This window comes from Vipera berus (genome assembly GCF_964194415.1).
Source record: "Vipera berus genome assembly, chromosome: 1".
Lineage (NCBI taxonomy): Eukaryota > Metazoa > Chordata > Lepidosauria > Squamata > Viperidae > Vipera > Vipera berus.
The window spans coordinates 315,697,381-315,723,310 of record NC_138202.1 but is presented as its reverse complement, the minus strand read 5'-3'; positions in this window follow the sequence as shown (position 1 = coordinate 315,723,310).

Genomic DNA, 25,930 nt, shown 5'->3' with positions numbered 1-25,930 from the left:
GTACTAGTAGTTCTCTGGGAGGGCAGAGAACTGTGTTCCATGTAACAGTGGACAGACAGAAAAAGGAAAAGCCTTTGCTGCAAAGAAAAATGCAAAAGATGGAGGAGAAAAGAGAAATAATTAATGCTTTCTTAACCCGAAAGCACTCTGTATGAAAAGCAACTATCTTAGCAACTCTGTTTAGAGTTTGTTGCAAGCCAGGCTATACCACATAAAGGAAATGAGGGTTGTGCTGTGGAGGGCAAAAGGTGAGCTTGCCTTGTTGATTCAAAAATGGAACACCAAGAGAACATATAGTATGCCATTATGTCTATGGTTTCCAACTTGAACTCAGCATAAATTATTCCAGGAATGTTTGTACAGTCTCTTTTTATATCTCCCTGGCAAGGCCTACTTTGATTGCAAGGCTTCATTACTTTTCTTTTTTTATCAACTTTACTTCTCCCGTGAAGATAATCTTTTTTTTGTTGTTATTGCAATTTTTTTTCCAGAAAAAGAAAAAATAAAACATACTGCACCACTTGTCAAAGCAATGAAGTAGGTAGGCTGCAGAGGAAATTCCTGTTTATTTAAGGAATGGGCTGTGACTTGAAAGAAACAAAAGAGAAATGATGGTGATGAAAAAACATGTACTAACTTTCTACTTGCTTCATAATTTGTAAAGTATGGTTTGTAGTAATATAGAAAAATTAAAATTAAAACATATCCTTTCTTTGTTGAATATAAAATGAATTTATGGGTGAATTGACTACTTAAAAATATGGATGTTTCTGATGTTGTAACAAACATACCCATCATTGTTTATTTTAAGTTCCTTGACTGAAACGATACCATTTTTTTTCATGAATCTGAAAATTGAACTCCATCTTTGAAAACATCTTGATAAAATATCACATTCTCTGCAAAAACTGCACAGAACTCTCAAAAAAGCTGTTTATTTTGTGTACTGTTTTAGCTGATATGCTGCTCTATTTTGAAGACTGAGCAGTTTTCAAGTAATAGCACAAAAAATACTTCAATTTTTAGGATTCCCCTTCTTTCCCATTGTTCCTCTATCTCTTTTCATTTTTTTCAGAAGCACTGCCCCTGATTCAAGAGGACAGTCCAGTCATCTTATCAGGCTCTAATGCCATTTAAACAAAAAACAAACAAAACAAAAACTTGGCAAATTGAAGATACATGGACTTCAACTCCCTAAATTCCACATGCTGACTGGGCAATTCTGGGAGTTGAAATACACACATCTTCAAGTTGCCAAGGTTTAGAAACACCACTCTAGTTCATAAGTACTTTTTCTTTGGGAAACATGCAAAAAAGGCTCACTCTGAGACAGTATAGAACTCTGAAAAATATGTTTCTTGATTTTTTTTTCTTGTATTTATGTCACAGCATGGATAGTTTAGATGACTTCCTTCTTTGCACTCCCTGGCTGAGAAATAGTGGCTAGCCCAATGAGATATATGACTTAGAGGGACATAGATTAGTCCTACATTAGCCATTATCCCCATCCTAGTTTATCTATCAAACTAACCTTTAACATAGTAATTTGTGAATGCATCTGAATTAGGTTGAGCAAAGCATCACGCTGATGTTCTCCTCCTGTCTTCCTCCAGCAAATCTGCTTTCATTTTAAAAGAAATAGAACAGAAACACATTCTAGAAAATATTGCCTAATTTATCATATGGCTAGATTGAACCAATTTCTTAATCCTTCATTTGACTCAAACAGTACTATGTGGGAAGTTCAACCAGGGTGCCTGATAACTTAGGAAGCTGTTATGCACCTTGACTTTGGGGTAATGTTTTCTTATGCTGAGTTTATCTTAGATATTGGGACTCAAGACTTGAGAGTAATGTGTTCTGTCCTCAGAGGGCTCTCTGAAACCCTTCTCCTATGTTTATTCCCTTATAGCTAGCATATCTACAGTGGCATTAAAGTCACAGCTATACTTCTCTTTTAATCCTGCAAAGTGCTATCCCTGAAATTAGGGCAAGGAAAACATCACATAGATGGGTGATAGGAGTGCCTTCCCATAAATGCTGTCATCTGATGAGACCTGTGTAGCCCTTTGGAATAGATTCCCATCTAAGATGTGAGAGGCCTGTACCCTAAAATGGAGGTTGAGTCAGAAGGTTAATAGCCTGATTGGGCTAACACCTGGTGGGAAGGGAAGTTTGGTTTTTAGTGTTTTTCTTTTTCAGTTGTAGTGAACAGCATAGGGTCATTTTCTGAGATAGGTGGTCATGTTCTTTAAATAAAATAAATAAAATCCTGCCATCCCAGTGCTATATGGAAGAAGAACCCTCTTGGTAATTTTTGCTCACAATGCGTATCTATTATTATCATACCCTCTGCTGACCTCTTTTCAAACTGCATGTCTGGTCTTATAATGACAAATCTCTCTCGCACACACACAAATGTAGCAATTATTTTGGCCCAGGAAGGGTATCCTTGCAGTATTTGCAGTTTGAAATGCAAATACTGCAATGGCAGACAACTTCTTAGAAAACACCTGGAAAATTTGGTTTCCAGAAGCATGATGAAAATAGAATGAGGTTTGATTAACATGAGGGCCCCCTCTTTAGTAATGCAGTACACAGTATTCTTCTTCAATCAGGTCAAACAGTTCTTTGACAAATGAAATGGAAAACATTAATTGCAGGTTAGAAATTATAAAAAGGCGACAACAAAAAGTGTTCCAAAATATTGCAGTGAATGTACATAATAGAATTAAAATATTAGATTATTTTTAAAAATGTAGGCGGTGGTTAGAATAGTTGGTACTCGTCAAATGTCTGACCCTAAAGATCTGTCTATCTGGGCTTGAAGTTCCATTCCTAATGAAATGATTTTGTCTTAATGCCATCATGACATTTTACAACTTATCTAAAGAAAGTTCCATTTAGCCAGCATGAAGGTAAGAAACAAAGATGACAAAAGTGTAGCCATAAATATCTAGATTTGTTTCCAGTTGTAAGTAAGGAATAAAGGTTGAAGAGTTGAAAGCTTCACAAAGGAAGTTATATTTGAAACTAAATGCTAGGGAAAGAAGTTCAAAATAAGAAGACAAATTCCTTTAAAGAAGGGGAGGAATTAAGCTGCTTTTACAGGGGAGCGGGCAGGCATGTGAAGGCTACTGTAGATTTAGCAAAACAGATTTACTAACCTCCTGAAAACAGACTAGACTGTTAAAATAACAGGTCACACTGGCAACCTGGGACATTGCCCCACCCAGAAGACAAAAAGAAGCATAAGAACTGAATCTTAGTACATATGAAGGTCTTGCATTTTACACTTGGCAGCTGCAAGAGTTCTTTTTTAACTTTAGAAGCCTTTAAAATGAGCATCCTATAACTCAAACATCTGCACTCTTGAATGATTGTGTGCGGCTTCTAGTTCTAGTATTAACCAGATGCAGCCTGAATTTCTTAGACATTTGCAGGAGGTTTACACAAAATGGTGGAAGGATTTTTCAGGGTCCCCCCTCCCCCTCTCCCCTCCCTCCCTGTCTGGTATGGTTGTAATGGTAAAATTAGTTGCAAGTCATCATTCAGCATAGACCTGAGGATTTCCCAGTATTGTAAACAAAATAAAACTCACAGTATTACATTTATATTGCTTTGGATTTCTTCACTTAACAAGGCCTAAGAGCTCCCTTCCAACTTTGTGAATATATTATTCTAATATCTGGATATTATTCTTAAGTTCCATTGGTATTTTGATAAGTATTAGGAAAACTATTCCATCACCTTAAAGAGAAATGTTAGAACAATTCTGTGAGAAACCTTGGTGTATCAGCATGGCAAACGTTAAAAATAGCAAGGTGGGTGGGCTAGCTAGTATTTCTGTGTCAAAAATACTAATCCCTCTATTCTGAAAAACTGAAAAGGTCTCAGATTTAGCACCAACAGGAAATCTACATGATTTACTCCTTTATTTAGCAAACCTTCTCAATTTTGCTTTGATGAAAGGCATAAAGTCTTTGCTGCATTAAGAAGGAAAAATATGAGACTTACTAGTTAAACTACTTCAGTGATGTTCTTAAGCATCAGGATTGAAGGATATATATGCATTTTCATTATCTTTTGTTTCTTTATCTTTATAGATAAATTCACCCACAGCTACAATTTATTTTAATTGTAATTTATTGAATAAGCTACAGTGCCTGAATTTCACACATCACCTTAACCCATAAAATATGATTTAAAGCTATAAAAGTTTGATTCATCGTTATAAGAATCTCACTCCTGTTTCCAGTTTAGAAATCAAGGGGTCCTGATGTACATATGACGTCCTGTATTCATTTCAATAGAAAATGGAGTTTGGATATATTGTAGTACATCTTTGTTCTTTTGAATATCTTAAGCAAACTCTAATCTTGCAATCCTGTATTGATTTAGTTGGGATTAAGATCAAGGTTGACTCAGCCTTCCATCCTTCCGAGGTAGGTAAAATGAGGACCCAGATTGTTGGGGGCAATAAGCTGACTTTGTAATAATGCCGCTTGGGGGGGGGAAACCCTAATAAGCAGGCATATACATAGAATGAAGGCTATTGCTAAGCACATTGGTTTGTGCTTAAATTGTAAGCCGCCCTGAGTCTTCGGAGAAGGGCGGGATATAAATGGGATTAAAATAAAATAAATAAATAAATGAACTCATTAATATTTATATGTACGTAAACATGTCTATGTTTGCAATATATCTAGAACTTCTTCATGCAAATGAGAGTAAGACAAGGAATGGCATTACCTTGTTTACTTTGTTGAACTCAATAAACTAAGCAGGGACAGATTTGGTTAGTACATGGATGGGAAATAACCGGGAAATCTCAAAACTCAAGGCATGACTGCAAAGTAAAAAAATAATCCTGGAAGAAGACAATACAAATCACTTACATCTTGTTGCCAAGCAAAGTCACAATCATGTCCATGAAGTCACCAGAAATCAGTCTTGAGTCAAGAGAGTTCACTTTCACATCCTATGGCAGGAAGGCATCAGTCAATCAGTAAGAACTAAACTGAACTCAACTAAATAACTCACTTGGGATTATTTTGGTTATATTAAATTGTGGGCAATACACTTTAGGAAGGAAGGCAGGGTTACTTGCATAGAATTTGGAGTTTCTGTTGATCCAGTTTAAACATTTACAAAGATTATAAAAGTTTTGAGCTTCTAGCAGTCATTTGGTTTGTGAAATACAGTTCACTGATATGTACATATGTTGATTATAACTGGAAATACTCCAGCACATAATTTGCTGTTCATTTACTATCTGATCTCCAGGGAAAGAATATGGTATCCCCAACTGTTTCTACAATAGTTATACTTCATTCCCTAAATTCAATTGAATCTTTTCGAAGTTTAAATGGTGTCCTCTTCTTATGGGCAGATGTGGAAAACTTCAAATAACTATATTGTTCTACAGCAGTTCATCTTTTCAAAAACAATTTGGTTTTTTTTAAAAAAAAACCACGGCATTTATAATTCATCCAAAATTAACATGATTATCTAAGAAGTTTTTCTGGTTTGTAACAGTCTCCTAACCCAGAATTTTTGGATCATTTGTACCAACTCCAAATAACAATACAACATTTCAGAGAAGGGTATCAAGGATTCCATGTGTCCATGGAAATAAAAAACAACCAGAAAACTGCAGCATCATGAATCAAAATTTATAAATTCTTTAGCTTATTAAGAACCTCTATCCACCTAATAATATTTCTTTATTTCTTTATAAATAGAGAAAAAATGATTAAAAATCCTAATTTATTTTTTAAAAAAATATTCTGATGAATCAAAATTCCAGAAATTTAGTAGGAACAAAAAAAGGTCAGTTAAGAAATATTAGTTCATAGTTAGGAAAATGGAAGTAATATATAAGGCAATTACTGTACATACCGTAGTTCAAGGACTAGTAAATGGAATGAAATTCAGTGTCTTAAGTTTTTATAGTGGATCTTTTCTCTGTTCAAATTCTTTCCAATGTCTTACTTGGCATTTTCAATTTCCCACAATAGTCATAGCACAGTGGGAATTAAAATAACAACCACTTTTATAAAAAGATAAAACAATATTTATTATTAAGAGGAAAAAATATTGGCATATGAATACAAATCACTCTTCTAAGGTTCTCTTAGGAAATTCTCTTAATTTCAAATGACTGTGTAGATTACTGCAAAGTTCAAGCACATTTAAACTACTATAAAGAAAATGCATATATTCAACAGTAGCAAGAACTCGGCAAAAACAAATAAGCAAATTAGCAAATAATCCGAACTATAGTTTTCAGTAACATTGCTCAATGGATAGTGATTATAAATGCTAGCTTCTTTCCATTCTTCTTCAAGTAAGTCTTTTGAATTTTTTATCAGAACTTCCATAATCTGGTACATATTCTCCAAATGGATTGGATTTCAGGTCTCATTATCCATCAGTCAACAGGGATTTTGACAATACTAATTGGGGATCACAGGTACTCAGGTCTATCACAAGTATTATTTTGAAGAAATCTACTTTATGCAATTAAAGTAAATTGAATTGCAAAAATTCAATTGAAGTGAAATGCACTAAGTTCTTGATGTTGACACTTGAACCAAACTTCCCCGTATCTTTAGCGATTCTGCAACCTATTCAGGACAGTCTTGGCTTTGCCTGAAATTGTGTTAGGACACTCTAGCACAGACATGTCAAACACAAGGCCCGGGGGCCGGATCCGGCCCGCGAAGTGGTTTCATGTGGCCCGCAAAGCCATCCTGGAAACAGTGAGGGAACGGCCCCCACTGCCATGGCCCTGGCCCAGAGACCCTCCTCCTGCCAGAGACTCTCAGATCTGTCCCACTCCTGCCCAGGCCCCCACAGGCACCGTTGATGTGAACAATGTAGAGCTGGCCACACCCACCCAGTAGGCCATATGTACTCTAGCCACGCCCACCCAGTAGGCCACACCCACCCGGCCCCCTGAGGGCAACCGCAATGCTGATGCGGCCCTCAATGAAATTGAGTTTGACACCCCTGCTCTAGCACATCTATATTTGCAGTTATCTCAAGGACTGAGTTTTCTTTATGAAGTGAGAGAAAAATGGCTATTTGCAAAGAGAAAACATCACAATATGGCATTTTTTATTTGAAGGACAAATGTCAATTCTTTAAGCAGGTGAGTCAGCAAGATCCACAAGGCACAAAAACCCAGGAAAAGTACAAGTCAGTGTATTACTAAAGGAAGAGTTATTATGAGCAAATTGTATGGGACTGAAATATATTTCTGTGTTTATACACAGCTATTTCTAATCACACAGAAAATAAAAAAAACTAAAAATGCCTGTACCTAAGCTGCAGATGTTCGAGCCACACACCAAAATGCAAATTGTGCATTCATTGTTTAAAACTGATGTTTTAGATATAGAAAAATGTATAATAGCTATAGCCACCTAAGAGTATAAAAAAACTAATTGTTTAGTTCTGATAGACGAGGACTCAGAGTGGTTTTTGCAATGAACGAGTTTATTGATTACACATAAGTCAACTGTCAACTGTCAAGTGTTGCAACCTTTTATAGTGGAACTGTTTGAACTGTAACCAATCAGCGGCGTTTATTTTCCCGCTTCTTGCTATTTGCAGCCAATGAATGCACCAGAGTCTCCCGCTCAAACCTAGCTACGGTGCAGTCTGCAAATTCCCTTGTTTTTGCAACTATTTACATACACAACACCCCTTACCCCCCAGTTGTTGTTATTTATGAACAAAATCCTTCAAGTATTTTGGTGGCCTATGGATTCTAGAAGGGTATCTATTGCCCTGGCTGCTAGGGACACCCTTACCGGATTGTCTGCTTGGCTGATTGTCTCTGTTGGACCTGGGCTCTTGGTTAACTGGCTCTGATGCTTCCCTATTGCTGTTTTGTGGATTTGTTTGTGTTTGAAGATCAGCTGTTCCTGGCCTACTCTGCAGGGGTATTTCCCAATCGTACTGACTAGATTGCTGTTGTTGGTTACCAGGGGCTGAGTTGTTATGCAATTCTGCTACCCCACTATCTGGCAAGTTGTTTTTACTGAACCAGGATGTACTGTTCCCCACATATATGCTTTGATCCCCTTCTTCTGGTACGCACCCACTAGTTCTCTTCCTCAACTGGTCTATGTGTCTCTTGCTGATCCTATTCCCTTCCCCCTCAATAGTGTACGACAGGGGACCTAAAATTTCAGTAACCACCCCTGGAATCCATTTGTCCCCTTGTGCATAGTTTCTGGCCCAGATTAAATCCCCCACTTTAAATGTTCTATTAGGAATGTCCAGTTCAGCACTTGGTGGAAGTCTGTCAGGGTGTAATCTGTCCAATTTGGTGGTTAGTCTCCTTCCCCACCTCATTTCAGCTGGACTTTTGCCAGTAGCAGTACATGGGGTCGTGTGTTGGGTCAGCAAGAATTCGGCCAGTCTTTGATGCCAGTCACCTCGGATGATTCTTTTTAAAGCGTCTTTCGTGGTCCTCACATTTCGTTCAGCCAAGCCGTTGGTGGATGGGTGGAAGGGTGCTGATGTCTTGTGTTTAATCGAGTTGGCCTTGAGGAAATCCTGGAATTCAACAGAGGTGAATTGTGGCCCGTTATCTGACACTATTACATCTGGTAACCCGTGAGTGGCAAAGAGGCCCCTTAATACCTGTATTGTTCTACCAGAAGTCGCTGAACTGACTGGTACTACCTCTAGCCATCTAGAGAAGCTGTCTACAACCACCAGGAATGTTAACCCCTGGAACGGTCCAGCGAAATCAATATGAATCCTGGACCAAGGATTTCTAGCTAACTCCCACTTATGCGTACGAATGTGTTGTTGTTCTGGCCTAGAGCGTTGGCACAGATGGCAATTGGCAACGCATTCCTCAATGTTGTTGTCCAGTCCTGGCCACCACAAGTGGCTCCTAGCCAACGCCTTCATGCGTACTATTCCTGGGTGTCCTTCATGTAATTCTAATAAAATGGCTGGCCTGTGGATTTCAGGAATAACCACACGGTTTCCCCACAGTAAACATCCCAAATGAACTGACAGTTCATCTTTTCTTCTGAAATATGGAATGTACTTGGCATCCGGATTGGCATTTGGCCACCCACTCAGGACCCAGGCCATTATTCTCTTTAAAGTTGGGTCAGTGTTTGTCGCCACAGCTATATCTTTAGCGGTTAAAGGCCAGTCAGGGATGTCCTGTAGGGACATTATTTGTCCCACAGGGGCAGGGTCATCCTCAGTGATGTTCAATGGCAGCCTGCTAAGGGCGTCAGCATGTCCCATGTCCTTGCCCGGTCTGTATTGGAGAGAAAATGAATATGCTGAGAGGAAAATGGACCACCTCAACATTCGGGGTGACATGATTTGGGGAGTCTGTTTATCCGTGGTAAACAGTCCCAACAGGGGTTTGTGGTCAGTCAGTATGGTAAAGTTCCTACCATAAAGGTAGTCATGGAACTTTTTTACTCCTGCCACAATTGCCAATGCTTCCCTGTCAATCTGAGCATAATTCCTCTCGGCTTTGGTTAGTGTCCGGGAATAATATGCGATTGGTCTTTGTATCCCTTGATTGTCTAAATGGCTGATCACAGCCCCCACACCATAAGGTGAAGCGTCGCACGCTAGGTAAATAGGTTTATTTTCAATAAAGTGGGTTACAGTTGATTGGCTGGAAAGAATGTCTTTTAACACTTGGAAACTAACTCTATGTTTATTCAGCCACTGCCAAGGAGCCTTTTTATCTAAGAGTCTATGGAGGGGTTCTGCAATGGCAGCCTTGTGAGGTACAAACGTATGGTAAAAATTTACTAAGCCAAGGAAGGCTTGTAGTTCAGCCTTGTTCCTTGGCTCAGGAGCCCATTTAATTGCTTTAATTTTGTCAGGGGTAGGATGGATTCCATTTTTGTCTATCCTGAACCCCAAGAAATCAGTGGACTTAACCCCAATGGAACATTTTTCCTTTTTTAATTTCAATCCAGCCCTCCTAAATCTGCCCAGTACCTGTTCCAGCCGCTCTACTAACATTTCCTCATTTTTTCCAGCTATCAGGACATCATCAAAGTAAGGGCATACACCAGGTATGCCCTTTAAGGTCCTCTCCATCACTTCTTGAAAGATGCCTGGAGCAGCTGCAATACCGAATTGCAGTCTGTGGACCCGGAACGCCCCCTTGTGGGTAACGATCGTCTGTGCTTCTGCAGCCTCTTCAGAAACAGTCAATTGTAAGTACGCATGCGCCAAGTCTAACTTGGCAAACATGGCGCCGTCCTGGATCGTGGCGAGGACCTGCTTCACCGTCGGGACCGGGTAAGCATGCTTTTTCATTCCAATGTTCAGGGTGGCCTTGTAGTCAGCGCAGATTCTCACATCCCCATTGGGTTTGAGGGGTGTGACAATCGGCGTTTCCCACAGACCACCCTCAACAGGTTCTAATACTCCTTGGCCTACAAGCCTGTCGAGCTCGGCCTCGATTTTTTCCTTCAGGGCGAAAGGCACCCTTCGGGCCTTAAGCCTGATAGGTTTCACTGAGGGGTCTAGATTAAATTTAATTGGGGGCCCTTTGTATTTACCGAGAGACCCGTCGAATACGTCTGCAAATTCATTGCAGACTGATTCGAGGGTCTTATTTTTAATTACTGAATTTATTCCCCCGACCCAAATGCCCAGGGCCGGGAACCAGTTAAGGCCAATTAGACTAGTCCTATGCCCTTCAGTAACTACTAAATCTAAGACCCCCTTAAATCCCTTAAATTTTACTCTAAGGCTAATCTTCCCTTTTATTTTTATTGGGCTTTTTTGAAAGTCTGTTAATTGAATTTTTGTTGAACTAAGTGGAATTTTCCTTCCACTTAATTGTTCAATCCTCTCAAGGGTTTCACTGGAAATTATTGACACTGAAGCCCCTGAGTCTATTTCCATTCTGCAAGGAACCCCTTGCAGATGGACTATGATTTTTAATTTTCCTTCTGGAAAATTGCTGTTTTTCCCATTCCTCCTGCGATTGACGCGCGCCACCTCCCCTAGATTTGGAATTTTAACCCGGGGTCTAGGGGTCTCTTTGCCACTAAAGTAAGGGGTTACCTTACCTTCGGGCCACACATCGACTTCGTGAAGGCGGTTGTCGCAAGCGCGGCTCCTACAGATGGCCTGGATGTGGCCAGTCTTCCCGCACGCCCTGCACTTTGCATTCCGGAATCGGCAAGAAGCACGGGGATGGTTGCCTCCGCAGCTGCCACACCGGTTTTGGTTGTCGTTGTCTCGCGGTCTGGTTGCGGTGTCCCTCCATGGTCGTTGTGCCCCGGTCGCTTGTCTTTGCGGAGTTGCGGGTTGTTGTCGGCGGTTAGGATCAGGCCCCTCACTTCTGGGTGGTCTTGGCGCCAATTTCCCGAATCACCTGGAGACTTCGGCGATGTCATCTTCCCACTGCTGGTCCACCTCCCCGCAGTCCACATAGCCCTCTTGGTTGATCTCGGACGACGCTGCCATGCTACTGCGGGGGGGGTCGCGATACCCGGTAGACTCGTACGTTAAGAGTTCATCTATCACCTCCTGCAGATCGCCGGTGGGTTTGGCGATTATTCTGTTTTGTAGCTGCTCATCACGCAAGCCCAGTACGACTCGGTCCCGAATTCTTATTTCTAAGTTATCGTATTTACATCGTACTGCGGCTTCCCTGACGGCAGCGACAAATTTTTGAATGGATTCACCCGGTCTCTGGTTCCTTTTCTCAAAGATGCGCCGCCAAAAGAGCTCAGATCTCCTAGGTGTAAAGTGGACCTTTAGTTTAGCTAAGAGGTCGGCATAAGGCACGCTCGAGACCGGTTGCGGTTGACACAGTCCGACAGCGATTCTATAGACCGGTGTGCCACAAATCGTCAATAATGCTGCCGCCTTTTTTCGGTCATCTGTGATTCCGTTCACTAGCAGGAACCCTTCCACTTGACCGATGTATTCTTCCCAATCCTCGGGGAAGTTTGGGTCGAATTCCTTCAAAGACCCTATTTGCGCCATTCGGAGAATTTTCTATTTCACCGCGGCCGCCGGTTGACTGTGACTCGTTTTCGAATTTGCCGCCTTTGCGCAACAATTCGCCGATTCTCTGGTCTTCTGTCTATCCCACCTTCGTCGCCAATTGTTTAGTTCTGATAGACGAGGACTCAGAGTGGTTTTTGCAATGAACGAGTTTATTGATTACACATAAGTCAACTGTCAACTGTCAAGTGTTGCAACCTTTTATAGTGGAACTGTTTGAACTGTAACCAATCAGCGGCGTTTATTTTCCCGCTTCTTGCTATTTGCAGCCAATGAATGCACCAGAGTCTCCCGCTCAAACCTAGCTACGGTGCAGTCTGCAAATTCCCTTGTTTTTGCAACTATTTACATACACAACACTAATCCTTCAGCTGAATGCATATCTCAGAGCTAAAATAAACATCCACCAACAACGCTAAAGCAACATTTGCATTTGTCAGCTCTGATGAAAAAGAGTTTACTTTGTCTTCATAATGGGCGCTGCCACCCCTGAAAAGTCCTACAGAGAACAGCTGACTGACATGTTTCTCCAACTTCTTTTTCCTCTGAAGAATTGTTTTCATGCCATTTGTGGCTGGTCAAACCAAGCAAACTCTGCAAAGCTATTTGCAACCACACATAGTTCAAACAGCATAACTCAAACTAGGCATGGCACCGACTCAGATACCTCAGCAAATTTATCAACTGAACTTTCCATTCCATGAAGAGATGTTGTTTACTTAACTCCAGTTTAGCTCTAAGGCTAAGAGCTCAAACTAAGTATAGCCAGTTTGGATAGGGCTTGATTCTACAACTGAAAAACAAAATCCAATGTTTTCTTTACCTTGATTTCCCATCTTCCCCTCTCCAAACTTCTGAATGTTGTCCTGTCAGCATAGCATGTAAGAATATACTAGTTAAATTTCTAAAAGAAATTCTAGGATCAGCTGTTACAAATCTAAAGAAATTATACTGAAGTCTGACACTGACCACACTAGAGAGAGAAGTTTACTAAAGATAGAAGGAAAATATGGGCTCATATTACATGGGCTCATCCAATTCAAACTGACACATGGACCAGAAAACATACTGTGATCAAAATCCACTTTGTGAGCATTTTGTAAGACAGATACTAAGAAATAATCTCCATCCAAAATGTTGGTCAGGGAATACTGGACACAAAGATACAGTACATGGTTTTATTGTTCTGTATTCAGTTGTTGTACGTCTATGAGTCCTGCAGCAACAAGAGCTGAAGTGAATGTTATCTAGCTACAGCTTGACTAACTGGATGCCATCTCTCTTTCCTGGGACTCCTGCACAGCTATTCAGACACACAATGATCTTATTTTCAGGTTTTGGTTGAATTTCTGCCCCTGCTACTTTTCAGAGGCATTGCTTATAGGAAAAATGTTGCTGAAAATTGGGCATTTCAGCACGCTTACTTTAGGGCCCTGACTTTTTAAATGATTGTAGTGTTAAAGGCACCAGAATTTCATTTCAGTTTTAGAACTGTTTAAACTGATTGCAAAATTGCAAGTATGTAAAAAGAGGACCAGGGAAATTGGACTTTGCTCCGTTGGTACTGGAAGAAAAGAAAAATATTTAAGTATAGCTCCAATATACAGCAAACTGAAGGTTATGATAGAAATTGAAAGACAGGTTATAAACAGAAAACACACTTTGCATCCCTTATCAATATTTATTGGTCATTGGCATAGAATGGTATTGTCAGAAAACTTCCAAAAACTCATGTCTCCTTCCCTCAAACCCTTCTTTAAAAATAAACACAAAGTTTTCTATTGATTATCCTCTTACGTCTCATGCCAAATAAAGCAAAATATAGGTAAAGGTTCCCCCGCACATGTGTGCTAGTCATTTCCAACTCTAGGGGGCCGGTGGTCATCTCTGTTTCAAAGCCGAAGAGCCAGCGCTTGTCTGAGGACGTCTCCGTGGTCATGTGGCCGGCATGACTAGACACCAAAGGCGCATGGAACGCTGTTACCTTCCCACCGTAGTGGTCCCTATTATTCTACTTGCATTTTTATGTGCTTTCGAACTGCTAGGTTGGCAGAAGCTAGGACAAGTAACAGATGCTCACTGTGTTATGTGGCACTCAGGATTCGACCCGCCAAACTGCCGACCTTCTGATCGACAAGCTGAGCGTCCTAACCCACTGAGCCACCGTGTATATTTCCACACTAATTTGTCCATATCCAACACTGTATTTCCCTTCTTTTCTCACCCCTTTTGTACAGTTTCCATCTTAAATTGGATGCTCATCAAAGTTATTTCTATAGCTGTGTAGGTGTTGTGAACATTAATAGCAGACTAATAAAACTAATTGCAATAACACTAATGCTACCTGATTTTCTTTAATACCATCAATACAGCATGACCGTTGAGTGCAAAAAACTGGAAAGCTTCATTTCAATTAACCATAGTAACATTTTAAAAATACAACTTTTCAGTTTACTTGTTCAAATTTAATAATAAATGCTGTTGGGCCCAACATTAATATTTTAAAAGAATAGAAGATTAATCTAGGGTATTTTTTGCAATCCAAAGAGGGAACACGGCTTTCTTTAGGAGCCTATTTTAGTTGCTTTCCAATTCATGAATGCCCAGTAGACACAGAAAAAAAAATGAGCTTAGAGGTGATATTTTAACCAGATGGTCTTTTTCAGATTGTGAGAAAACAAGACTAAAAGAGGATTTATAATAAAAAAAACTAACCTTACCTTCCTTTTTTTTTCTAGGCTGAAAACTTCCAAAGTCTATACACCACTTAAAGATTTAGTTCTAGATCTAACATTCTCCTTTTTCAAGGGGATTTTATGCAAACTCCTTTAGCCAATATTCTAGTCAGATACCAATCAAAGAGACCAGGAAGGGACCTTGGACATCTTCTAGTCCAGCCCTTTGCTCAAGCAGGAGACCCTATACCATTTCAGACAGGTGGCTGCTGGTCTTTTCCTAAAAGCCTCCAGTGATGAAGCACCTACAGCTTTGGGGGGAAAAAACACCCTACCTCTTAACAATATCTTGCTTTATAGAGATTACATTTCACTGTAGAAATGATGGAGAGATTTCCTTTCATTCTTTTTTACCCTTTTCCTTTGAAATTCTTTACTAAGGAATGTGGACTAATTGCTAGTATATATTATACAGAAGAGATTAACAAGTGTGTATTTTTTTCATCAGATGGGTGTGGGAGCAGAGCTGCTTAACAGGAGAAAAAAATACCTCCCATTCAAAATTTCCCAGGGATTGCAAGATCTTTGAGGGAGTTGTCTCTATCATTCCTCTTTTTTTGCAATTCAGCATCCCCCAAACTCTTGGCTTCATTAATCAAAGTTCAGGGATGAGACTCTGCTTTCTGAAATTAATGATCCTTCCGAATAAAGCCCTTTTTCCATCCCCACCTGGCTCTGTGATGGAACAAGAGAACATAGAAAGCTGCTTGTTTACTGAATTAGAGCCAAGAGTACATCTAGTTCAGGATTTCTGTGCTAGTCTCCAGGATTTCAACAGCTCCATAGGAGGAATGTTTCTCAGTCTTATCTGCTGAGCTGGAATGTGGAATGTCCTTGTGATCTGATTTTGGATTTGAAGAGAAGGAAGGCAAAAAGAATCTTCTTCAGGCATCCTAATGACTGATATAATAATGATGAATAATCTCTTTCTAACTCCTTCTCACAGAAGCTCTGTGAGAAATTCTGATTTGCAAGAGTTCTAACTTCTGCATATGGGGCAGTTTTCAGGAATGTCCATGACCATAAGAAGCTCCATACTGCTCTTCATTATATCATCCGAATGCACAATTGTACAATTAGTTTACAAATGGTAAGCAATTCTTCACTGGTGTGTTCAAGCAAAGGATGGGGATGCTTCAATATGGATTCTTACTGAGCAGATGGCTGGCTCAGTGAGGTAACTGATTTATTCCAATGGTTCTAACCAACCCTTGTCTTCTCTACGGTGGTAGAAACCCTTCATTTCAAATAAGATGAGCTTTAAAATGTTACTGCTATTCTTTTGCTCTCTGTGCTAGCGCTCTTGAATCTGGACGTCCCTAGTCTAGAAAGATCAGAAGGCATCTGCTAGCACTTTTTCAGAATAATAAAAAATTAAAAGGCATAAATTTTCATGAACTATAGCTTACTTCATCATATGCATGCACGAAGTGTAGTTTGTGAAAACATGCCTTTTAGCGCAATTCATTAAAGAGTGCTAGCAGATCTCTTCTAATTTTTGGCTGCCATAGACTAGTACAACTCTCCTCTTGCACAATCCCTAAAGAAAAGCATTTTAAACTGTTACTCTTTTTGCAAAATAAACTAAATTGGGGAAAGGAGTTTAGTTGCAGCAGTTCAGTCACGAATTTGAAGAGAGAGAAATAAAACTGATTCCTCATCATCTACAGAAAGCTAAGATTCTATCCTGTGCCTTTCTTAATAGTTTATGTATATTTTGATATAGGATCTTTCCTCCCTTCCTCAAGATTCTGATATTGCTTATATACCAGTGCTGCTGGTTATAGGAGACACAATATGTCGCACAATTTATTTTTTACCATGCAAGGATTATCACTTGGAAAATGCATATGACATATTAATTTAATTTTTCAAGGCACACATTCTTCCCTTCCACAATACAAGAGTGTATGAATATAATGCACAGTTGGCTAAAAACTGGTATAAGTGTTTTTTACATCAAAAAGAAAAAAAGAAACCACTGAAATAAACTATGGTAAATAAGTAGAATATAATTACTCTGAATGAAATGGGGAGAGTGTAACTGGATTTGCTTTAAACTCAGAAGTTCCTTGCTCTGGTATATTTTCTGCGTGAGTATTCATGTCATTTAAGAAACTGCCATTCAATCATTCTGTATTTCCACCACCACTAACTAGGTGGCAAATAGACTGGCCACCTGGCTGATCTTTTCCTTCCTTCCAGCAAAGAGATTGGGGCACTTCTTTCTGTACCAAGCCAAGAAAAATGAAGCAGTAGCCAGAAGTGCATGAAGTATTTTTAAAGAGGTCTTTAACAAACAGAAATAAATACTGTGTACAACTAAGGTTTAAAGGCACTTTTAGATTCATCTCTTCCAAATTATCTTCTAAATCCTCACCAAAATTAAAATTTCCAGAGGAAGCATCATGAATTACAGCTTCCATTAAATTCTGCTATTTTTACCTGTTTTTTGCCCACAGTTTTCCCTTCTGAAATTGCTTTCCACCATTTTTGCATTTATCACCTCGAGAACCTAAGTTGTTTTTGAGGTTTTGTTTACTTTTGTTAACTGAATGTAAAAAAAAACCTGCTCCCTTACTCTAAAGTAATGACATTTATATCACAATCAAATCATTTTCCTGTTAGGATTCAGATTAACGATGTGCAATGCCTGTTATACTCCCTTGCACTGAAGTTTATCAGGTAGTAAATGATGAGAAAAATAACAGTCCAGAAAAATTGACATCATCATTCACCATTCGGAAGGCAGAGATATGACTCTAAATGAAAGGAAAGACATCTCTCATTTTGCCCAAACTCTTCATCCTTCTAAATCTTTCTACCCATCTAAAAGTCTGTGCTTAGAGTGGTAATTGCGAATCTGACCACAAGGATAAATTTGAGAGCATCCTATCAATGATGGATTTCAATATAGGCAAGCCTTGATTTACAATCATTTGATTAGTGAGCTTTGAAGTTAAAGCATTGAAAAAATGACGTATGACCATTTTTCACACTTACAACCATTGCAGCATCCCCATGATCATGTGATCAAAATTCAAACACTTGGCAACTGACTCATATTTATGATAGTTGCAGTGTCTCATGGTTCTGTGATTATCTTTTGCAACCTTCTGGAAAGCCAAGTCAATGAGGAAGCCAGTTTCACTTAACAACCATGTTACTAACTTAACAACTGCAATGATTCACTTAACAACTGTGGCAAGAAAAATTGTAAAATGGAGCAAAACTCACTTAACAACTGTCTCACTTAGCAACATAAATTTTGGACTCAATTGTGATGAAGACTACCTGTATTTTGTAACCTAAATAATAGATTAGTGTAAAGGTAAAGGTAAAGGTTCCCCCGCACATGTGTGCTAGTTGTTTCCAACTCTAGGGGCTGGTGCTCATCTCCGTTTCAAAGCCGAAGAGCCAGCGCTTGTCTGAGGACGTCTCTGTGGTCATGTGGCCGGCATGACTAGACGCCAAAGGCGCACAGAACGCTGTTACCTTCCCACTGTAGTGGTCCCTATTTTTCTACTTGCATTTTTATGTGCTTTCGAACTGCTAGGTTGGCAGAAGCTGGGATGAGTAACAGGTGCTCACTCTGTTATGCGGCACTTGGGATTCGACCCGCCAAACTGCCGACCTTCTAATCAACAAGCTCAGCATCCTAACCCACTGAGCCACAGCATCCCTATATTAGTGTAATTGTGACCTTATTCTGATGATATATCTTTATTGAGGATTTTATATCTGAGAGACATGCAACATGCTGTATAACTTACTTTAAATACTCAAACTGCTTACATTTTATTTTATTTTATTTTATTTTATTTACTTAAATTTATATGCCGCCCTTCTCCCTAAGGACTCAGGGTGGCTCACAACAATAAAAATTAAAAAAGAAAAAACATGGAATGAAAAGGTTAAAAAGAATTAACATGACAATTTAAAATCCAGTAAAATCTAATTAAAATACATAGTCAGTCCAGATCTGCTTGTTGAAACAACCAAGTCTTCAGGTCACAACAGAAGGACCGAAGGTCAGGGGCCGTCCGCAGCTTTGGAGGTAGTTCCTTCCAGAGGGTCGGTACGCCCACAGAGAAGGCTCTTCCCCTGGAGGTCGCCAGCAGGCATTGCCTGGCAGACGGCACCCTGAGGAGGCCGATTCTGTGGGAGCAAACTGGGCGATGAGAGGTAGACAATGGCAGCAGCTGATCTCACCAGTACCGTGGGCCTAAGCCATGTAGGGCTTTAAGGGTTATTACCAGCACCTTGAAACACACTCAGAGAGCAACTGGAAGCCAATGCAGCTTACGCAGGAGTAGTGTAACATGGGAGTACCGAGATACTCCCATAAGCACCCGCGTGGCAGCATTTTGCACCAGCTGAAGCCTTTGGGTGCTCTTCAAGGGCAGCCCCATATAAAGAGCATTGCAGTAGTCCGGGTGAGAGGTGACGAGGGCATGAGTAACTGTGCATAGGGCATCTCAGTCCAAAAAGGGGCGCAACTGGTGCACTAGGCGAACCTGTGCGAAGGCCCCCCTGGTCACGGCCGTTAAATGATCTTCCAAATTGAGCCAAATTGATATTTTATTCCAGGTCTGAACAGAACTCTTAGCTTTTACAATCCACAAGTTACTTGTAATCTGTCTGTTCATGTGAAATTGTGTTCTAATGGCTCAGCAAATAAAAAAAGACTAAAGGACGCTTGGTTCTTATATGTTCTGTTGATTTAGGGGGAGTTCAGATCAGAAATGGGAAAGTTTCTTCCTATACTCACCATCTCTACGCCTCTAGGAAAAGAAACTATTGGTTTTGTTTTGATTGATAGATGTATCAACTCTGTGAGTTGTTACAAACATTTCAGCAGATATCATAGTTCAGGAATGCTCTACAAAGTTTTTGATTAGCAGAGAATGCACAAATGGAATTCTTCCAATAACAACATTTGTATTCTGAACAGAATTTTTGGCCCAAAGAAACACCCTTTCATAGACTGTCAGTTCTCAGTCCTATTATTCCAACTTTGATTTTATCTTTGGCTACCCTTTAGAAATAACTCAGAAAACTAACTGATTTTATGTCAAAATAAAGGAATCCATCTGCTAGTTGCCAATTTGGTAGGGAAACTTGCTAGTCAGAATGCTTCATTGTGAGGTGTAATTTATGTTGACTTTTGCTTTTACAGACAGACTCCAAAGTGATCTTCTCTCAGTTCCTAACTGGATAAACCAGAGATTCTATGTACAGAACTGGAATTAAATTCATGTTTGCAATTACCTTCACTCAAATGTCAAGATTCTCCTTTTTCTTTACTTAGTTTCAGTATTTTAGTCTTTGCTAAGATCTGATCTTAGCAAAACCATAAATGACATCTGAAATTAACCCATTTTGACTCTTTGCTGCCATTTAGTGGATATTCAGATTTATGTAGCCCAGATCTGGCAGTCCTATCTAAATCAGCAGTAAATATGGCCCTTTCTAGGTTGTATGAATAGCAGGTCCATGAATCTCTCATCATTAGCAAGTTGGCTAAGACTAGTGATCCAACCTCTAAAAAGCCAAAGGGATTTGCATACTTGCTTTCAACAGTCCATAATTTCTAAGCAACCACCTTGATTTCTTCCATATTCGTGGTATCAGTGATAGTATGTAGACATTTTTCTTTCAGCTGGCCCCTTTTTCTACAGTTTATCACTTTTCCAAGATTCAGGGAAAAAACTTGTTTCTTAATTGTATATCTAAAATATTCCAGCTTTAGATTCATTATTAGTTTTTCTAGTCCACTGCCTGCTTTTATTGCATGTACCACTGAATTGTTCTTCTCGTTATCTAAGTGCTTCCAATAATTTTCTCTATAACCATGGTTCAAAGGGATTGATTTTTCTTCATTCCACGTTTCTGATAGTTCAGCTTTCAAGCAATATGTTATGACTAGAAAGACCCTGGACATTAGACAACATATCCTTTTGGGCAGTATAATGTTTCTACTGCTCAATATTTTGTCTAGAATTCTCTTAGTCTTTCTTCCAAAAAGCAAACATATCTTTAATTCAAGGCTACATTTCTGTCACTGTGAATTTCTGAGCCTTGCAAGATAAAATGTGTTACTGCTTCTATTAAAAAAAAATGCTGACTAAAGTATTTCAGGAGTAGGCTTATACATAGATAGCAAAGAGAGTTAGAAGGTAATCCTTTCTTTTCAATTATTTATTTATTGCTTTTATTTAAACTTCTTTTGCTATTAGTTTCCTGAATCCTCCTAGATATTGATGGTGTGCCACCTATTCATGGTGTGCCATTAGCAACCACATCCTGATTTTCTCCAGGATGATCCAGCTCCTTCAGGACTTTAATATATATTCATCACAGCTGTAATTGACTCTACCCACCTAGCCATTGTTCTTCTTTTGTACCCTCTCTCTTTATCTCCATCTTTCCCAGTGTTATTAGACATCTCCTGAGAGCTCCATGCCCAAAATATGATAATTTGAATCAGAACTCTGGACCGATCTCTTATTTGTTTGTTTTATTAGTCATACATTGCATTCTCAGGAATCCTATCCAACATCGAAGTTCAGAAGAGTCCTTTCAGCTTCATCAAAGTCCAAATTTTACCTACCTACATAGAGCTACTGTCTGTACAATTCCGATCTTTGTAGATATAGACACAAGGTGGCATCTGATTATCTTTTCCAAGGTACCGAATGCTACTCTATCGAGTGCTACTCTGTGGTGTATTTCTGGACTGCTGGTTCCTTAACTGTTGATAGTCAGTGCTAAATAGCCAAGATATTCACTGCTTCTCTGTTGTAAGGCTAATTGGTGCTGCTGTAATTCATTCATTTAAACTTCTTTTTCCCCCTTCACTATGCTCCTTCACTTTCATTACCAGAGGGAAGAATATTGCTCTATTGCTCATTCCCACTCACAAACATGACTCATTGTGTCATTCCGGAAAGGACCCAATTTGTTGCACCATATTCCATCTGATACATGGCTTCTTGATCTGGGTACATGTTTTGCCTAAGGACAGTGAGATGTTCTGGGTTTCCTAGGGTCCTAAGTACATTAGACAGCTTTAAGTAATGAAGGAGTTACAGGTAGTAGTGAGCATTCAAAGTTACAACGAACCCTTCAAAAGGAACTTAAAAACCGTTCTGAGATTCTGATGGCCTCACACACACAAACACATTATGCTTGGCAACTGATAGCATTTATAACCGTTTGCAGCATCCCGCCATCATCTAACCACAATTTTTGGCATTTTTTGCTGGTTTACAGTGTATGCTTGTGGTTTCTGCCAGAAAAAACTCACTGGATAAAATGAATTCATTTAACAACCATTGTGTTTGCTTAATGGCCAGTATGTTTGTTTAAAGACTATTGCATTTGTTTAATGATCGTGGCATTTGCTTAACAACTGCCACAAAAAAGGTCATAAAATCAGCCACAGTCACACGGTGACTCACTTAGTGATCACCATAACTTATGACCCAATTAGTCAATTAGTCATTAAGTCGAGGACTACTTGTACGAATTTATTTTTGGTATTGGGGGGCATTCTCAATTATCCAACATGCATTGGCAGTAATACCTTTTGTTTTTCAACCTTTTCCAAAGTTGCCCAAAGATGAAAAATTTAAATAATCAAGAATCAAAGAAAAGTCTCTTTGTTATGTCTATTTATGGCTAGTAGCTGTTGCTGATGAAAATTATACTCCAGTCTATTTAGAGAGCACCAGATTTGTGTACATTGCAAAAAAGCAGCAGTTGTAAAGAAAGAAAGTTGTAAGAGAGAAAGATTTTGGTAAACAAAACAAAACAAATTAGACTGAACTGCGTCTAGGAATTGATTTGTACTTTGGAAGATTCTAAATTCTGTTAAATGCAAGAAAATATTTCTAGAACCAAGGGAGGATATCTTCAAATGAATAAACAAACAATTTAAATGTTTTTCTATCACCCAGAGACCTGGAACTTTTATTTTACTGTGAGATAAATGAAAGCTCTTTAAGGGCTTATAATGTCTTCTTTTAAGATATTAACCAAATTTTGTCCTGGTAGTTGTTTTCTTAGGTTGAGAATACTGCTTGAAAAAGGATATCAGATACTTTCACTGAATATGACATTCAATGTTTATTTACCAGTGTTACCCTTCAAATAATGTCAGTTTGGTTCAGTCCTAGCAACTCTAATTGTAAATCTAGTTTAACTGTTTTGCCAGTTCTGAACATTTTTATCATAAATCTTGGCTTAGACACACAGATTTTGAAGTCAGCAGAACCAGCTTTAATCCCATAATTACAACCATGTTTACATGTTATTTCCTTATTCTTCTCACATAGCATTCCTCTCAGCAAACTATAAAACTCATATTAGGTTTTCATTTTCTACATGAAGAAAAATGAATGTGTTCAATCTATAAACAGAAATAAATAATAGCTAAAGCTTCCAGTTAAACCAATCAATGCAATAAAATCTGTGATGAATAAACTGTACATCAGCAAACAAACCTAAAGGTTAATTTCTTATTTACAGTTTCAAAAGTTCTTTATAGTTGCTCTAATTCTAGGATTTGACAACTCTCTGAAGTCTGTTTTCCCCAAAACATATCTGAAGCAACTGAAACGCTTCCCTGACATATTAAGATGTCAGCAAATTCTGGTTATGACATTTTGGTTTGGAAACACATTCCCTAAACCACAATGGGGCAAGATAAATACACGCTGACAGATATGCCCAGAAATATCCAGTACATTTTCATGTAAACAGTGATCCGACTGAAATTTTATTCTTAAGTTTTAACTGCAGTAAACATTCAGTCCTAGAATTCAATGCACTGTAATGCAAGTATAAAGCTGAGTATTTTAAAATTGTATTAGCAGTGTAGCAACAGGATTAGGTTAATTGGTTGTGAAAATAAATGGAATGCTGAGCAAATGTTTCAGCATTGAGGAAGGAGAAAGATAAGGTAATTTAATAGGAAAAAAATAAAAGTAATGCTTGTGCAGATATTAGAAACAAGTTGATTAAGGATGTGAATGTACAATAGCTCAGAACCCAAAGATTTGCAATAAATATTACAACTAGAGCATAGACCTGAACATTAATGTATCAAACACCAATATAATATTTTACATAGGCAATGAACACGTTTACATGTTACAAGTTTTCTATAAAGGGCCAAAACCTGAAGCAAGTAGATAAAATTGTGTTCCTTGTAGAAGGTTTACTAAAAAGAGCAAATGGGTGAAGAATTTTTTATTTATGCAAATGCTTGCAGAAAGGTAGTGGCTAGCATGCTATCTGTTATGAAGAATGAATATTTATTGAAAGAAGCAGAAGTGGCTGTGAATAAGAGTGTGGGTTTGCTCAGTTTGTTAAAAGAAAATGGGAACTGGGCATGTGAATAAGTTAAATTCAATAGGACTGGGACACTTAAATGTGTGATACTAATAGCACTCTATAAAGCCTTAGTAAGACCACACCTGGAATACTGCAACAATTTTGGTCTCCACACTATAAAAAAGATGTTGAGACTCTAAAAAAAAAGTGCAGTGAAGAGCAACAAAGATGATTAGGGGACTGGAAGCTAAAACATATGAAGAACAGTTACAAGAACTGGGCATGGGTAGTCTAGTGAAGAGAAGGGCCAGGGGAGACATAATAGCAGTGTTCCAATATTTGAGGGGCTTTCACAGAGAAGAGGGGTCAACCTATTTTCTAAAGCACCTGGAGGCCAGACAAAGAATAACGGATGGAAACTGATCAAGGAGAGATTCAACCTGGAAATAAGGAGAAATTTCCTGACAGTGAAAACAATCAACCAATAGAACAGACTGCCTTCAGATGTTGGTGCTTCATGACTGGAGGCTTTCAAGAAGAGACTGGACTGCCACCTGTCAGAAATGGTGTAGGGACTCCTGCTTGGGCAGGGGGTTGGACTATATGACCTACAAGATCCCTTCCAACTCTGTTATTCTAACCATTTTAACCAAGCAAGAAAGTTTCTGTCCATAAAGTCAAATGAATGAATATAGAAATGTTATGGAAAGGATCTGAAAGCAGTGCATGGATGTGATAGAAAGATATAAAGCAGAATAATATGTAAACTAGATATAGCTATATTTTCTTTTTCTTTAAAACATATCGATGGTTTCTTTGCCTTACTGTTTCTTAATTCTTTTCTGTTCTTTGTTAACACCACTTTCCCAAAATAACACGGTGTATGTATGTAGGTATATTGACACCACTGGAATGTGGCCTGGACAACAGTAATACAATATGATTTTCTATATCTACTATATCTCTATGTTTGTCAAGAGTTTTTCAGCCAGATATGATAGCCCTACTATATTTCTCGTGAGAAATACAGAGTTCTTTCATCCTGTCATGCTTTTAGTAACAGCGTAGACTGAAGGCACTTAATTTCAACTCTCACAGATCACTGGTTAATCAGATTTATTATAAAGTAGGTTAAAATAACACAAGAATTCCAGCAAGTATTCTATTTTTTCATATTAAAAAAATGTATAAATAAGACAATTTGTATAGGAAGATTCAGACATTTTTCTCACTGAGGATTTTTTTCCTTTTTTTTGTGATAGAGGAATAGACTCTTTTGGTTGATTGTTTTAACCCAGACATGTCAAACACAAGGCCCGGGGGCCGGATCCGGCCCGTGAAGTGGTTTCATGTGGCCCGCGAAGCCATCCTGAAAACAGTGAGGGAACAGCCCCCACTGCCTTGGCCCTAGCCCAGAGACCCTCCTTCTGCCAGAGACCCTCAGATCTGTCCCACTCCTGCCCAGGCCCCCATAGGCACCCTTGATGCGAACGATGTAGAGCTGGCCATGCTCACCCAGTAGGCCATAGGCACTCTAGCCACACCCACCCAGTAGGCCACGCCCACCCTGGCCATACCCACCCGGCCCCCTGAGGGCAACCGCAATGCTGATGCGGCCCTCAATGAAATTGAGTTTGACACCCCTGTTTTAACCATTGGGGACCAGCATTCACAACACAGTCAGCTTTTACTTCTACTTTAGATGAGATTGTGATCAAATTTTGTCAATGTTTGAAAACTGTACCTTGGTAGTTATCTGCTGTTTTTAACTGTTCAAATTCAGAATGACCTGGTTATACAAGGGATAGGCTTGTTCTATTATC